The sequence below is a fragment of the Oryx dammah genome, unplaced genomic scaffold (assembly GCF_014754425.2).
Source record: "Oryx dammah isolate SB20612 unplaced genomic scaffold, SCBI_Odam_1.1 HiC_scaffold_24, whole genome shotgun sequence".
Taxonomy (NCBI): Eukaryota; Metazoa; Chordata; class Mammalia; order Artiodactyla; family Bovidae; genus Oryx; species Oryx dammah.
Genome location: NW_024070208.1, coordinates 59,001,525 through 59,018,597, shown reverse-complemented (window position 1 = coordinate 59,018,597; position 17,073 = coordinate 59,001,525).

Sequence of the window (17,073 nt, the reverse complement as noted above, 5' to 3'; positions counted from 1 at the left end):
CATTTAGCTTATAAATAAAGGAGAGCACTCATCTCATATTGGTCAATGGAAGGCATATTGAATGTTCCAATAAGTGACAGAGGAATGAAAGAAAAGCTAGAATTTTATCAGTCAATATATACTTAAGATATATAATTTTAGGTGTAAATGTAACTAGCACTACATTTTGTTTTTGTTTTTTTTTTCTTTCTAACCCATAAGGGGAAATAAATATGTTATTGGCATCAGAAAAGTACAAATCACATACTTTTTTCTACTGTAAATATTCGTGATAAGATCAAAGGTTGCAACACAATGCTATTTGGTTCCATTTCAGATGCTCGACAGACATTTTTGTTTCATGAATACTGCATTGGATAGTGCAGATACAAAACATATCCATGACCAAAACAAGTTTGATGAAAACTTACATAGTCACGTTAACAGATGCAACATAAACATAGAAGACAAAGAGAGAATAAAATTAAAGTTTAATTGGATTCATAATGTGAAAGTAATTACCATTTAAACTTTGAAATTATTAAGAAATCATGGAGAAGAGATGTATTTATGGGGTTACATAAAACTGAAAATTTTCACAGTGAAATGTCACTGAAAAAATAGACTCGGAAAAACCACTGATATTATTGTGTTAAAAAGTTTACATGTGTACAAATTTATGGATAAATAATACATGTACATAAATATTTATACAAAGAAAATTATATTTTCATGATTACAGTCAATTATGATCTCACATTTATAATAAGAACAGTAACCTAAATATTATGAGAATTACAAAGAACAAATTCATATAAAATGAACAAAGCCAATACTTAGAGACAAATGTAAATTTAGAGACACATAATTGAGGGAGGATTTTAGCAATATTAGTCATCTGACTGATGGAAAAGTACTCAAGCATATGGCACCCCACTCCAGTACTTTTGCCTGGAAAATATTATGGAAGGAGGAGCCTGGAAGGCTGCAGTCCATGGGTCGCTGAGGGTCAGACACGACTGAGCGACTTCACTTTCACTTTTCACTTTCTTGAATTGGAGAAGGAAATGGCAACCCACTCCAGTGTTCTTGCCTTGAGAATCCTAGGGACGGTGGAGCTTGGTGGGCTGCCATCTATGGGGTCGCACAGAGTCGGACACGACTGAAGCGACTTAGCAGCAGTAGCAGCATATGTAATTTAAAAACATAAATTCTACTCCTAGCAATTTACCTTTAGGAAATAATTTCATAAGTTATAAAATTGTATATGTACAAGAATGTTTATGACAGGATATTTTTACTGCAAATAATTGGGATTATTCTGCCTATGCAATAACTAGGAACTTGGAGATAAATTGTTTCATCAACAATTTAAGGAGGATATAAAGCAACATAATAAATAAAATCCAAAAGTCGGTATCTGCAGTTCAGTTCAGTTCAGTTCAGTCGCTCAGTTGTGTCCGACTCTTTCCGACCCCATGAATTGCAGCAGGCCAGGCCTCCCTGTCCATCACCAACACCCAGAGTTCACTCAGATTCACATTCATCGAGTCAGTGATGCCATCCAGCCATCTCATCCTCGGTCATCCCCTTCTCCTCCTGCCCCCAATCCCTCCCAGCATCAGAGTCTTTTCCAATGAGTCAACACTTCGCATGAGGTGGCGAAAGTACTGGAGTTTCAGCTTTAGCATCATTCCTTCCAAAGAAATCCCAGGGCTGATCTCCTTCAGAATGGACTGGTTGGATCTCCTTGCAGTCCAAGGGACTCTCAAGAGTCTTCTCCAACACCACAGTTCAAAAGCATCAGTTCTCCGGCACTCAGCTTTCTTCACAGTCCAACTCTCACACCCATACATGACTACTGGAAAAACCATAGTCTTACAACTGTGTAAAATTATGGAACTATATAAGCAACAATAGTAAGAGAACAGTGGGATAAAATGGAACGTTCATAGGTTAGTGAGATTTATAAAAAATAGATAATGATGATAATTGTTACTATTTATTCTGACAATATTTATTGAATGTTTAGGTTACTTCATGGTTGGCATAGTGCTAATTACTTTATATTCATTAGCTTAATTAATCCTTCTAACAACCTGAAGAAGTAGCTAGTATCATTCTTCATTTTACAAATGAGAAAACTGTCTCAGGTTCCGCCTCTTGTTCAGTGACACTCAGTGGAAAATTGCAGAGCTCAAGGTCTAACCCGGATCTCACTTGCTAAAATGTTGATTGTGCAATATAAGACAACAGACACAATGAAAAATGTTCCATATCCAAGAACTTTGTTCCAAGCACATATAGAAGGCTTATCTATACATTAAATACATTAATAAATTGATCTTTATTTCTATGTATTAAACTGGCTTTAACAGACTATTCTTTGTGTGCTCCAAAAATCCTTAGTAAATGTAAACACCAGTTGATGAAAAGCTTCATAATTTAAGTCTAAAACTTTGTGTCATTAGGCCTCTCATCTCCTCCAAACACAGTAAAGTTTTAGGGAATATTTTAAAATTAGTAAATGTTGCCCAGAAAGAATGATATAAAAATTTGTGGCATATGAGAACAACACTTGTGGGTTTTCAAAAGGGCATTACATAATCTTGCAGGAAGTGAACTCCCTGACTTATGAATGGATCAGACAGAAGTCAAATTACAGTTTACACATCTGCCCCTCTTAAGAAAGGATCAACTCTTATAACATTAACTTCTCTTTATCATCCACAAGGATATGTCATTCCTTAATTGTTAATAGTGAAACCTTTCTCAACTAAGTCAAATACTTCTTGAGAATAAGAATAAAACAGTAATTGCGTTTTAGTTTTCTATCATTGCTATAACAAATCACTAGCAATTTAGCAACTTGGAAAACAAATTTATCTTACAGGTCTGTAGCTCAGAAGTCCACATGGACTCAGCAAGTATCACAAGCCTGAAATCAAGCAGACAGCAAGGCTTTGCTTGTTACTGGAGTCAAAAGAGAGTTAGTCACTCAGGTTCTTGGTAGAAATCATTTCCTCACAACTATAGGATCAGGGTCTCAATTTGCTTTTCTTACTGTTGCCCAAGGGTCATTATCAGCTTTTAGAGGCCACCTGCATTTTCTCGTACCTCATCCCCTTCCATGCCATCAATGTTAAGGTGAATCCTTCTCATGCTTCAAAGTTGCCTCACCTCTCTCTCATCTCCCCTTTGCCTCTATTCTCCTCTGAATTTATCTACCTCTACTCTGTTTTCATCTTTAAATGTTCATGTGATTGCTTTGGGCCTAGTGGATTATCCTGGATAAAATTCTATCTTAAAATTAGCTAACTAGCAACTTGATTCCATCTGTACAGTGTCTACACAGCTGTACCTCGATCTGTTTTTGATTCAGTAACCAGAGGATGGAAATTTTTGAGTAACACCTTGTAGAATTCTGCTGACTACTGTAACCTAAAAGATTCATCCTGGTTCCTTTCTCTGTTGATATTCTCTGAGTCATATTTTTGGTTGAGCTAAGTTAAAACAACCTTTGAACTACACTAGAAATATCCAAAACTAGAACTACACTAGAAACTTGAACTACACTAGAAATATCTAAAAATGGTATCCAAAAATAGAAACATTTGAATTATTAAGCATTTGAGAAAGTTTGATCACTTTCATTTGGAGTTCTAATTGCATTTGTATCTCCTGTTAATTCTTCAGTTACACAACTTTGCGTTTGTTCCATTGACCTCTAAATCTACAACAAAGACATCTCAAATTAAATATAGTGTTAGAAAGACCTTGACTATCTTAATTAAAAGGAAATTATAGAATTACTTGAGCCCTTCATTTAACAATGCTGTTCCCTTTTCCTCATCATAGACAGGTAATTGACTTTATATATATTTAACATAATCAAATAACTATTAAAATCTTCTTCAGTGCCTAAGTGCACTCTTTACTGCTGGTGTTGATTTGGATGCATTGTATCATCTCCCCTTGGAGAGAATACATTATCTCACAGGAACATACAAAAGTGCTATGATAACACACCTGCTAGGACTAAGAGTATTTTGACTTAAAATATCCACCTTTCCTATTTACTGTCTATTGCATGGATTGCAATGCTGGCCCTTGGTATGAATTTGTAGTATGCTTTTCAATGTAGCAGAAATATCGAGTGAATTGAAGTCTCTACTTTATTCTAGATAGGAAGATCAGTCATAATGTTAATTTTCTGTATTCCATTGCAGCGTCTCTGCCTCTCCCCCACTCCCCCATATACATTGTGGAAAAGGCCAAACAAGAATGACAACCTTTAATCACCATGTTTTAATTCTAGCCTTTTTTCTTTAAAAGAATGATTAGAAGGAAAAATATAATTCCTCCCCTCTAAGACAATTATTAGTTTCATTAGTATACTCTAATGTGGTGTCATTTTAAAAATTGGATTCTCCCATGTTCAATCAGTAATGAATTCTAGAAAAAATGAGCTAAATTCATCAGCCTTGTTAATCCACTAAAATCCTCTAAGACAGGCAGGGACACAGTTCTAAACACTTTACTTACATTTTGATAGAAATACATTGTCAAGCCATAGATCTAATTTATAAAGTTTACAATGAATGCCTCCTTTTAAATCAACACAACTGGATAGTATGTGACTTTTTGACACAATCACTTCAGAAGCTGCAAACGCTGTCCTTGCCTCAATGACTTTTTTACCTTTATCCCTTGCTTCTATCAACTGTTATTGTTTTGCCTTTTCATACGGTTTATGGGGTTCTCAAGGCAAGAATACTGAAGTGGTTTGCCATTCCCTTCTCCAGTAGAATAATTTCATAGGAATAATTCCAGGAAAAATGAAGAGATGGAGCTAAAGTAAACAATGCCCAGTTGTGGATGTGACTGGTGATGGAACTGAAGTCTGATGCTATAAAGAACAATATTGCATAGGAACCTGGAATATTAGGTCCATGAATCAAGGCAAATTGGAACTGGTCAAACAAGAGATGGCAAGAGTGAACATCAACATTTTAGGAATCAGCAAACTAAATGGACTGCAATGGATGAATTTAACTCAGATGACCATTATATCTACTACCGTGGTCAAGAATCCCTTAAAAAAATGGAGTAGTCCTCATACTCAACAAGAGTCAGCAAAACAGTATTTGGATGCAATCTCAAAAATGACAATGATTTCTGTTCGTTTCCAAGGAGAACCATTCAATATCACACTAATCCAAGATTATGCCCCAAAAGTAGTGCTGAAGAAGCTGAAGTTGAACAGTTCTATGAAGACTTTCAAGACCTTCTAGAACTAACAGCCAAAAAAGATGTCCTTTCCATTACAGGGGACTGGAATGCAAAAGTAGGAAGTCAAGAAACACCTGGAGTAACAGGCAAATTTGGCTTTGGAGTACAAAATGAAGCACAGCAAAGGTTAACAGAGATTTGCCAAGAGAACATATTGGTCATAGCAAACACCCTCTTTCAATAACACAAGAGAAGACTCTACATATGGACATTACCAGATGGTCAATACTGAAATCAGGTTGATTATATTCTTTGCAGCCAAAGATGGAGAAGCTCTATACAGTCAGCAAAAACAAGACCGGGAGCTGACTGTAGTTCAGATCATGAACTCCTTATAGCCAAATACAGACCACTAGACCATTCACTTATGACCTAAACCAAATCCCTTATGCTTATACAGTGGAAGTGACAAATAGATTCCGAGGATTAGATCTGATAGACAGAGTGCCTGAAGATCTATTGATGGAGGTTTGTGACTTTGTACACAAGACAGTGATCAAGACCATCCCAAGAAAAAGATATGCAAACAGGCAAAATGGTTATCTGAGGAGGCTTTATAAATAACTGAGAAAAGAGAAGCTAAAGGCAAAGGGGAAAAGGAGAGATATACACATTTGAACACAAAGTTCCAAAGAATAGCAAGGAGAGATAAGAAAGCCTTCCTCAGTGATCAATGCAAAGAAATAGAGGAAAACAATAGGATGGGAAACACTAGAGATCACTTCAAGAAGATTAGAGATACCAAGGAAACATTTAATGCAAAGATGGGCACAATCAAGGACAGAAATTGTATGGACCTAACAGAAGCAGAAGTTATTAAAAAGAGCTGACAATAATACACAGAAGAACTATACCAAAAAGATCCTCATGACCCAGATAACCATGATGGTGTATTTGCTCACCTTGAGTCAGACATCCTGGAATGTGAAGTCATGTGGGCTTTAGGAAGCATCACTACAAACAAAGCTAGTGGAGGTGGTGGAATTCCCATTGAGTGATTTCAAATCCTAAAAGATGATACTATGAAAGTGCTGCACTGAATTAGGAAAACTCAGCAGTGGCCACGGGTTGGAAAAGATCAGTTTTCTTTCCAATCCAAAGAAAGCTGTGTCAAAGAATGTTCAAACTATCGTACAATTGCACTCATCTCACAGGCAAGCAAATAATGTTCAAAATTCTTCCAGCCAGGCTTCAACAGTCTGTGAAGCCATGAACTTCCAGATGTTCAAGCCAGATTTAGAAAAGGCAGAGGAACCAGAGATCAAATTGCCAACATCCATTGGATCATCCAAAACACAAAAAATTCCAAAAGAAATATCTACTTTTGCTTTATTGACTACACCAAAGCTTTTGCCTGTGTGGATCACAACAAACTGGAAAATTCTGAAAGAGATGGGAATACCAGATCACCTGACCTGCCTCCTGAGAAATCTGTATGCAGGTCAAGAAGCAACAGTTAGAACTGGACAAGGAACAGACTAATTTCAAATGAGGAAAGTAGTACATCAAGGCTGTATATTGTCACCAAGCTTGTTTAGCTCATATGCAGAGTACATCATGTGAAATGCTGGCCTGGATGAAGCCCAAGCTGGAATCAAGATTGCTGGGAGAAATATCAATAACCTCAGATATGCAGATGACACCACCGTTATGGCAGAAAGCAAAGAAGAACTAATGAGCCTCTTGATGAAAATGAAAGAGGAGAGTGATCAGTTCAGTTCAGTTCAGTTCAGTTGCTCAGTCGTGTCCGACTCTTTGTGACCCCATGAATCGCAGCACGCCAGGCCTCCCTGTCCACCACCAACTCCCGGAGTTCACTCAGACTCATGTCCATTGAGTCAGTGATGCCATCCAGCCATCTCATCCTCGGTCATCCCCTTCTCCTCCTGCCCCCGATCCCTCCCAGCATCAAAGTCTTCTCCAATGAGTCAACTCTTCGCATGAGGTGGCCAAAGTACTGGAGTTTCAGCTTTAGCATCATTCCTTCCAAAGAAATCCCAGAGTTCATCTTCTTTAGAATGGACTGGTTGGATCTCCTTGCAGTCCAAGGGACTCTCAAGAGTCTTCTCCAACACCACAGTTCAAAAGCATCAATTCTTCGGTGCTCAGCCTTCTTCACAGTCCAACTCTCACATCCATACATGACTACTGGAAAAACCATAGCCTTGGCTAGACGGAACTTTGTCGGCAGAGTAATGTCTCTGCTTTTGAATATGCTATCTAGGTTGGTCATAACTTTTCTTCCAAGGAGTAAGCGTCTTTTAATTTCATGGCTGCAATTACCATCTGCAGTGATTTTGGAGCCCCCCCAAAATAAAGTCTGACACTGTTTCCCCATCTATTTACCATGGAGTGATGGGACCAGATGCCATGATCTTCGTTTTCTGAATGTTGAGCTTTAAGCTAACTTTTTCACTCTCCTCTTTTACTTTCATCAAGAGGCTTTTTATTTTTTATTTTTTTTCTCTTTTTTTAATTTTAATTTTAATTTTATTTTACTTTACAGTACTGTATTGGTTTTGCTATACATTGACATGAATCCACCACGGGTGTACATGCGTTCCCAAACATGAACCCCCCTCCCACCCCCCTCCCCATAACATCTCTCTGGGTCATCCCCGTGTACCAACCCCAAGCATCCTGTATCCTGCATCGGACATAGACTGGCGATTCGTTTCTTACATGATAGTATACATGTTTCAATGCCATTCTCCCAAATCATCCCACCCTCTCCCTCTCCCTCTGAGTCCAAAAGTCTACTCTACACATCTGTGTCTCTTTTGCTGTCTTGCATACAGGGTCATCATTGCCATCTTTCTAAATTCCATATATATGTGTTAGTATACTGTATTGGTGTTTTTCTTTCTGGCTTACTTCACTCTGTATAATCGGCTCCAGTTTCATCCATCTCATTAGAACTGATTCAAATGTATTCTTTTTAATAGCTGAGTAATACTCCATTGTGTATATGTACCACAGCTTTCTTATCCATTCATCTGCTGATGGAGATCTAGGTTGTTTCCATGTCCTGGCTATTATAAACAGTGCTGCAATGACATTGGGGTACACATGTCTCTTTCAATTCTGGTTTCCTCGGTATGTATGCCCAGCAGTGGGATTGCTGGGTCATATGGCAGTTCTATTTGCAGTTTTTTAAGGAATCTCCACACTGTTCTCCATAGTGGCTGTACTAGTTTGCATTCCCACCAACAGTGTAGGAGGGTTCCCTTTTCTCCACACCCTCTCCAGCATTTATTGCTTGCCGACTTTTGGATCGCAGACATTCTGACTGGTGTGAAGTGGTACCCACTTTCTCCCTCACAAATTCCTCAAAAGAGGCTTTTTAGTTCCTCTTCACTTTCTGCCATAAGGGTGGTGTCATCTTCAGGAGAGTGATAAAGCTGGCTTAACATTCAACATTCAAAAATCAAAGATCACGGTGTCTTGTCCTATCACTTCATGGCAAATAGAAGGAAACAATGGAAACAGTGAGAGAGACTTTATTTTGAGGGGCTCTAAAATCACTGCAGATGGTGACTGCAGCCATGAAATTAAAAGATGCCTATTGCTTAGAAGAAAAGTTATGACTAACCTAGACAGCAGATTAAATAGCAGAGACATTACTTTGCCAACAAAGGTCCATCTAGTCAAACTATGGTTTTTGCAATAGTCATGCATGGATGTGAAGGTTGGATTCTAAAGAAAGCTGAGCACCAAACAATTGATGCTTTTGAGCTGTGGTGTTGGAGAAGATTCTTGAGAGTCCAAGGGAGATTCAACCAGTCCATCCTAAAGGAAGTCAGTTCTGAATATTCATTGGAAGGACTGATGCTGAAGTTGAAACTCCAATACTTTGGCCACCTGATACAAAGAACTGACTTACTGGAAAAAATTGTGATGCTAGGTAAGATTGAAGGCAGGAGGAGATGGGGACAATAGAGGATGAGATGGTTGGATGGCATCACTGACTCAATGGACATGAGTTTGATTAAACTCCAGGAGTTGATGATGGACAGGAAAGCCTGGTGTGCTGCAGTCCATGGGGTCACAAAGAATCAGACACGACTGAGCAACCAAACTGAACTGAACTGATATAGATGATAGAAACACTATGTAACCTATAATGGACTATTTAAATATATTATACTTGGCCTTTTTCTTTAGATATTTTAGTGCACTCTGTTAAGTGTCTCTTCCCCACTTGATTGAAGTTATTAGAGGATTTTGACTGTGCCAGGCTTTGCCTATTTATCACTTAACCTCTGTAGGACTTTGCTTTTACATTTCCCTCCTACCTCTTCTTTAACTGTGGTACATCATCTCTACAGACACCCAGAACTGCTTACTTACATGCCTATGTTCTTATCTTTTTTAAAAAAAAAAAAGCTACTTTTCTTTACCTATTTTAGCTACAACCATTTTTTTTCCTTTACCGTGATATCTCCCAGAAAATGGATATAAATTTAATTGATTTAATTATTACTTATTCTTCTGATGGTTCTCTACATATATTTTCATGCCCATAAACCCTCATATGTACATTTTCATCTGTTAACAATGACCTTCATAGGTAGAGCAGCTAATTTCATACCTTTATTACCTTTAAAACATTAGCATTTGGTCTGGCCAGCTCTTGAAAATTTGTACTCCCTGGATTTCCTAAAGTTGCAATATTTTAGTTCTCAAGTATTATTAAAAACTTGGGTATTTACTTATATCAAGACTTTCTCTGTCACTTCTATGATATTTCTATGTCCTCAAATTTGCCATGTAACTTAAATCATTTCTTTACAATTTTTTCATGCTTCATGTTACCTTCTACTTTGAATAATAAACATGTTGTCATGTACAGAATGCATGTGTATCATAAATTATTATTTCAAATGTATTCAACATACAGCAAACTGGGAGGGAGAGCTCTTCCTTAGAGTTCAATGTTAATAGTAAAGTTAGAAGGAATAATATAGCTCAAAAAATGGATGGATGTTAAAACCACTGGATCAAAGCTTGAAGAGGATCAGGATATTTATACCACCACAAGATATCTCACCATATGTTATTTATAAATTACAAACAAGAAGATGTTAACTTCTGAGTGGAGAAACCCAGCAGACATCCTCTTAACCAACAATCAATGTTAACATCACAATAACAGGACACAGTGGCATAGAGTGTTCCTTAACACTAAGAATAACAATCTATTATGTGGTTTACTAATGATAATGGAAAATCTTAATCTAATCAGATGGAAAATTTAATAATCTCAAACAAGAAAATTTTACAGATCAACTGTTCTATTCTTTTCAAAGCTTCAATTTGTAACTGCTGCTGCTGCTGCTAAGTCGCTTCAGTCGTGTCCAACTCTGTGTGACCCCAAGGACAGCAGCCCACCAGGCTCCCCCGTCTCTGGGATTCTCCAGGCAAGAACACTGGAGTGGGTTGCCATTTCCTTCTCCAAAGCATGAAAGTGAAAAGTGAAAGTGAAGTTGCTTAGTGGTGTCCGACTCTAAGCGACCCCATGGACTGTAGCCTACCAGGAGTGCTGGTAGCTGCCAGGAGTACTGGAGTGGATTGCCATTGCCTTCTCCATCAATTCGTAACAGTTCTAGAGTAAATGAAACTAGAAACAACTTCCACGTTGAGACAAAATTAGCTGTAAAATATCAGAGCATAATTATAGATTATGATATTTAGAAAATAAATTGTGCAGTGTGGGAGGAGCCTTCTTTAGAAAGTTTGATCAAGAATTCTCCCATCAAAAATTCCATGTGAATTGAACTGGTTTGAGTATAACCCAGACATGTGAAGAGTTTGCGGAAGAGCATCTAAACAAATCCCAGGTGCTTTACCTTTTCAACTCTTTCCCCTCCCCTCATTTACTGCCTCTATCATTTTATCTTTTCTAGACTTTCATATGATTGGAATCATATAGTATGTAGCTTTTTTGACTGACTTCATTCACTTATAAATATAGATTTATGATTCACCCAGGTTTTTTTTCATGGCTGAATATGGCTCACTTTAGTCTTTAATAATATTTCATTATATAGATGTATGAGAGACTGTTCATCTATTGAAGGAAATCATATAAAGTTGCTATAAAAATTAACAGGCAGATGGACATATATTTTCAAATCAATTAGGTAAATATCTAAGAACATGGTTACTGGACTCTCCAAGACCCTCAAACTGTTTTCCCAACTGGCTATACCATTAGTGATGGATGAGTTTCAGTTCCTTTTCAAAAGTAACATTGATGCTGTAAACTTTAAAAATTTCTTAGCATCATTTTAATAGACATGTTGTAGTATCTCGTTGTTTCAGCTCCTTTTTGAAATAACGCTTTTTCTTTTTCTTTTTTTTGAATAAGGCTTTTTTAGAAACCAGGTATACCATTTATTTTTGTATTGTCTATGGCTCTTTTCATGACATAATGGCAAAGCTTAATAATAATGAAAGAGTTGCAACATGATCCACAAAGACTAACTGGCCCCTTACAGAAAATTTTGCAGACTTTTGTCTTAAACTAATTACATAAAAAGTAATGCATTGAAAAATTAATTATATTCATTTCTAAAACTATTCTTTGCATTTTTAAATTATATATATTCTTATAGCTTCCAATAAAATTAAAATTTATACAATTAACTTTTTGATAAAACCCTGAACAGTATAATGAATTACTGGAAATTTTCATAGAGAATATTCTACAGATAAAATTAACTCTCCTTTTTGTCCTGATATAACATATTTGGAAAACAAAAAATTAAGTGAATATAAATTTTAGAAAGGGATGTAGCATGAAGTAGTTAAAAGAAAAATAGAAAATGGAGGAACTAATATGTTTTCATTGTATTGATGACATATGCCAGAATTTATAAGTAATAACTCCATTTATTTTTAAAAGTAATCCCATGATACAGGTAGTATTATGCTACTAATTATGAAAAAAGGGACAATCATAAATTTTTCCAAAAGTAGAGAATTACTAATAAACAGATAATTAAAAATCTGTCCATTTGCCTAAATGATAACAAAATTCTCTGTGTTTTCAGTGCTGCTCATTACAAAATATCACATCATCAGAAAAAAAAAATGTCACCAAAGTCCTTCTTAATAATTAGCTGAATCTGCCACTAACAGGTGGTAATAATGATAACACTCTATCAAGGTCACTATTTTTCTTACCAAAATTTTGGGTGAGTTTGGGGAATGTTACTTAACATCTATGTAGATTGTTACTCCAGGTGTTTCTTGCTTTTGCATTCCAGTCCCCTATAATGAAAAGGATATCTTTTTTGGTTATTAGTTCTAGAAGGTCTTGTAGGTCTTCATAGAACTGTTCAACTTCAGCTTCTTCAGCATTACTGGTCTTACTGGTCAGGGCATAGACTTGGATTACCATGATAGTGAATGGTTTGCCTTGACAATGAACAGAGATCATTCTGTCATTTTTGAGATTGCATCCAAGTACTGTGTTTTGGACTCTTTTTGTTGACTGTGATGGCTACTTCATTTCTTCTAAGGGATTCTTGCCCACAGTTGTAGATATAATGGTCATCTGAGTTAAATTCATACACTCAGTCCAGTTCGCTGATTCCTAAAATGTCAATGCTCACTCTTGTCATATCCTGTTTGACTACTTCCAATTTACCTTGATTCATGGACCTAACCTTCCAGGTTTCTATGCAATATTGCTCTTCACAGCATCAGACCTTGCTTTCATCACCAGTCACATCCACAACTGTATGTTGCTTTTCCTTTGGCTCCATCTCTTCACTCTTTCTGGAGTTGTTTCTCCTCTGATCTCCAGTAGCATATTGGGCACCTACTGACCTGGGGATTTCATCTTTCAGTGTCCTATCTTTTTGCCTTTTCATACTGTTCATGGGGTTCTCAAGGCAAGAATACTGAAGTGATTTGCCATTCCCTTCTCCAGTGAACCACATTTTGTCACAACTCTCCACCATGACTCGTCCATCTTGGGTGGCCCCACAGGGCATGGCTCATAGTTTCTTTGAGTTAGACAAGGCTGTGGTCCATGTGATTAGATTGGTTAGTTTTCTGTGATTGTGGTTTTCAGACTGTCTGTCCTCAAATGGAGAAGGATAAGAGGCTTATGGAAGCTTCCTGATGGGAGAGACTGACTGAGGGAGAAACTGACTGAGAGTCCCTTGGACTGCAAGGAGATCCAAACAGTCCATCCTAAAGGAGATCAGTCCTGAGTATTCACTGGAAGGACTGATGTTTAAGCTGAAACTCCAATACTTTGGCCACCTGATATGAAGAGCTGACTCTTTTGAAAAGACCCTGATGCTGGGAAAGATTGAAGGTAGGAGGAGAAGGGGATAACAGAGGATGAGATGGTTGGATGGCATCACCTACTCAATGGACATGAGTTTGAGTAAACTCTGGGAGTTGGTGATGGACAGGGAGGCCTGGCATGCTGCAGTACATGGGGTCACAAAGAGTCAGACATGACTGAGCTACTGAACTGAACTGATGTAGATTGTATTTACCAAAAACTGCAATATGGAATATTTGATGTTGTGAACATATATGCTGCTGCTGCTAAGTCGCTTCAGTCGTGTCTGACTTTGTGCGACCCCATAGACGGCAGCCCACCAGGCTCCGCCGTCCCTGGGATTTTCCAGGCAAGAACACTGGAGTGGGCTGCCATTTCCTTTTCCAATGCATGAAAGTGAAAAGTGAAAGTGAAGTTGCTCAGTCATGTCCAACTCTTAGCGACCCCATGGACTGCAGCCTACCAGGCTCCTCTGTCCATGGGATTTTCCAGGCAAGAGTACTGGAGTAGGGTGCCATTGCCTTCTCCAGTGAACATATGTGCGTGTATATGTATAATCAATATAGCTGGTATTTTTGGAAAAACAGACTGCTCAAGTAGCTTCCATATAGTGAGTCAAAGTGCCACAGCCATGAACTCAGGATAGAATATATATTTTTAAAAACAAAATGTAGCTCTCTAAAAATATAAGTAGTGTGGCTTGGCCACAGACCTCTAGGGTATATAAAAGTTCCCATATTTAGCACCTGAGAACTTTGTTTATCTGGAGGAAAAACTTTAGATATACTGGATTTAGAAATCAACATTGAAAACAGATATGTTTTTTTATGTAGTAACTATATAAATGGTCATCAAGATTTAGAGTACCACAAATATTTAACTATTCCAATTGTCACACTTGCCATTTAAGAGTCACATTAAAATGGGTAGAATAAATCAGAAATACAGGCAGCAACAATCTTTCTTAACAGAAGACTGGCTTAACTAAGCTTACCACCAACATACCATCTGTTATACATCTCTTCTTAGATTAAGACACAATAGACTTAAGCATATGGACTGTAGGTTGTGAAGATGAAAGGTTTTTGAACATATTAGCTTTCTTTTTTGGATTTCTGTTTTGTTTTGCTTTTAATTGTTGTGATTTGTTTTGTTTGTCAACAATGTATGTTTTTGTTCCACTGGAGGCAATTTAAATATCATCCTGATTGAAGGCTAAATAGAACCACATTCTTTTAAATGTTATTTTGTCTCCTAATTTAAGACTGGACAATAAATGTTAGAAGTAGCTAAAATTTGCAGAGACATTTTTCGGCCCCAAACTCTTCAGAGTGACGTTTAACATGTTTACACCATTGCTATGGGAACAAACGTTGTCCTCATTATTTTGTATCATTTCCCTATTAACCTAAGAGATCATAGATCCAAGCACACAGATGATCTCTTGTACAGCCATACTGTATTATCCTGCATGAAATAAAACAGCAGTAATAATGAAGATACTATCTAATATTCACTTTGTGTTTACTGTGCGCTACATGTTGCTCTAAGTCCCCTATAACCATTAATTTTCTTAAAAAATATATGTTAGGCATTATTATTATAAGAACTTCATTTTATAAATGATAAATGGGAAGAAATAAAGACACTAGGTCTTTGAGCAGGAAGATTAAAAAATACCCTGAAGTACTGAGATAAAACAAATCAATTCATTTCAAAATAGTCTAAGACCAAAATAAAACTTCATGCCAATTTGAATAATAAAATTTTGAGCCTCTATATAATAACTTGAGTTATTAAGATTTTAAAAGCTGTATTGAAGCATAGTTGATTTACAGTGTGTTCATTTCTGCTGTACAGCAAAGTGATTCAGTTATATGTATATACATATACATATTCTTTTACATATTCATTTCCATTGTGGTTTATCACAGAATATTGAATATAGTTCCTTGTGCTGTATAGTATGACCTTATTGTTTATCCATCCTATATATATAATAGTTTGCATCTGCTAACCCCAAACTCTCCCTCCTCCACTCCACTTCCCCTTGGCAACCACAGTCTGTTGTCTATATCTGTTTTGTAGATACCTTCATTTGTGTTATATTTTAGATTTCACATGTAAGTGATATCATATGGCATTTGCCTTTCTCTTTCTGACTTTCATTGCTTAGTATGATAATCTCTAGTTCCACCCATGTTGCTTCAGATGGCATATATTTCATTCTTTGTATGTCTGAGTAATATTTCAATATACACATACATGTATACACTGTATCTTCTTTATTCATCCTATTGTGGACATTGATGTTGTTTCTATGTATTGGCTATTGTAAATAGTGCTTCTATAAACACTAGGCTGCATGCAGCTTTTTATGAATTATAGTTTTATGAATTATAGTTTTGTCTGAATATATGCCCAGGAATGGGATTATGGGTTCATATGGGAAAAATTTATTACATTTTATTATCATATTTAACATTATATTCCAATTTCAAATTAAGAACCATTATTACTTGACCTGATACTTAAATATTATACTTTTCTGTCCCTTATTGAGCTAGATATTTGTATCCAAATGAAACTACATTTTATGGATCTATGTGAAATGAAAGACTAGGATGAAATTCATCACTGAACACTTTAGTCTGTCCGGTCAAGAAAAAAATCAGCAGTTTGATTACTGAATTGTTTCTTTCTCATCATTTTTCACCACAAGCACAAGTGACTGCTTCTAAAGTATTCTTGTCAATATTTCCTATCATTTCTGATGCAAATCTAGTCATGACAGTTTCTTGTTACTAGTTAGTACATCTGTGTACGTGAACAGCTTTCACAAAGTTGATTCTGCCTATCAGTCAAATAGGACAACAGAAAGACAAATTTCTGGAGACCCAGAACAGAAGAAGCAAGAGAATGAAAAAGTAAAAAAGACATGCAACATCAAATTCAAAAGATGTGGAAAGCTTTCTTGTTCAGAACATCGATTTCTGTCTGTCAGATTTAAACTAGTGCCTCTGTCTAAAACACCTAACATGTAGAAAAGCCAACAGGACGGAAAAAGCAGAAGCGTACCAAAATAAGTGTAGTGAGCATCCATCATCTCATGTAGATACAAAATAAAAGACAAAATTTTTGTCTTCTTGTGAGAACTCTTAGGATTTACTCCTTCCAAAACTTTATAACATAGAGCACTGCTGATTGTAGTAATCATGTTGTATATTACATGCTTAGTATATATTTATCTTATAATTGAAAGTTTATGGCTTTTGACTACCTTTATCCAATTTCCCTACCCCCACCCCCTGCCTCTGGTAAAATATATCTCTTCTATAAGTATGTTGTTCTTGAAGTGTAAGTAGCCTACAATACTATGTTAGTTCCTGGTTCACAACATAATGAGTCTATATTTCTGTACATTTCAAAACAATCACCAAGATAAGTCTAGTTAGCATCTGTCTTTATACAAAGATGTTGCAATATCACTGACTACC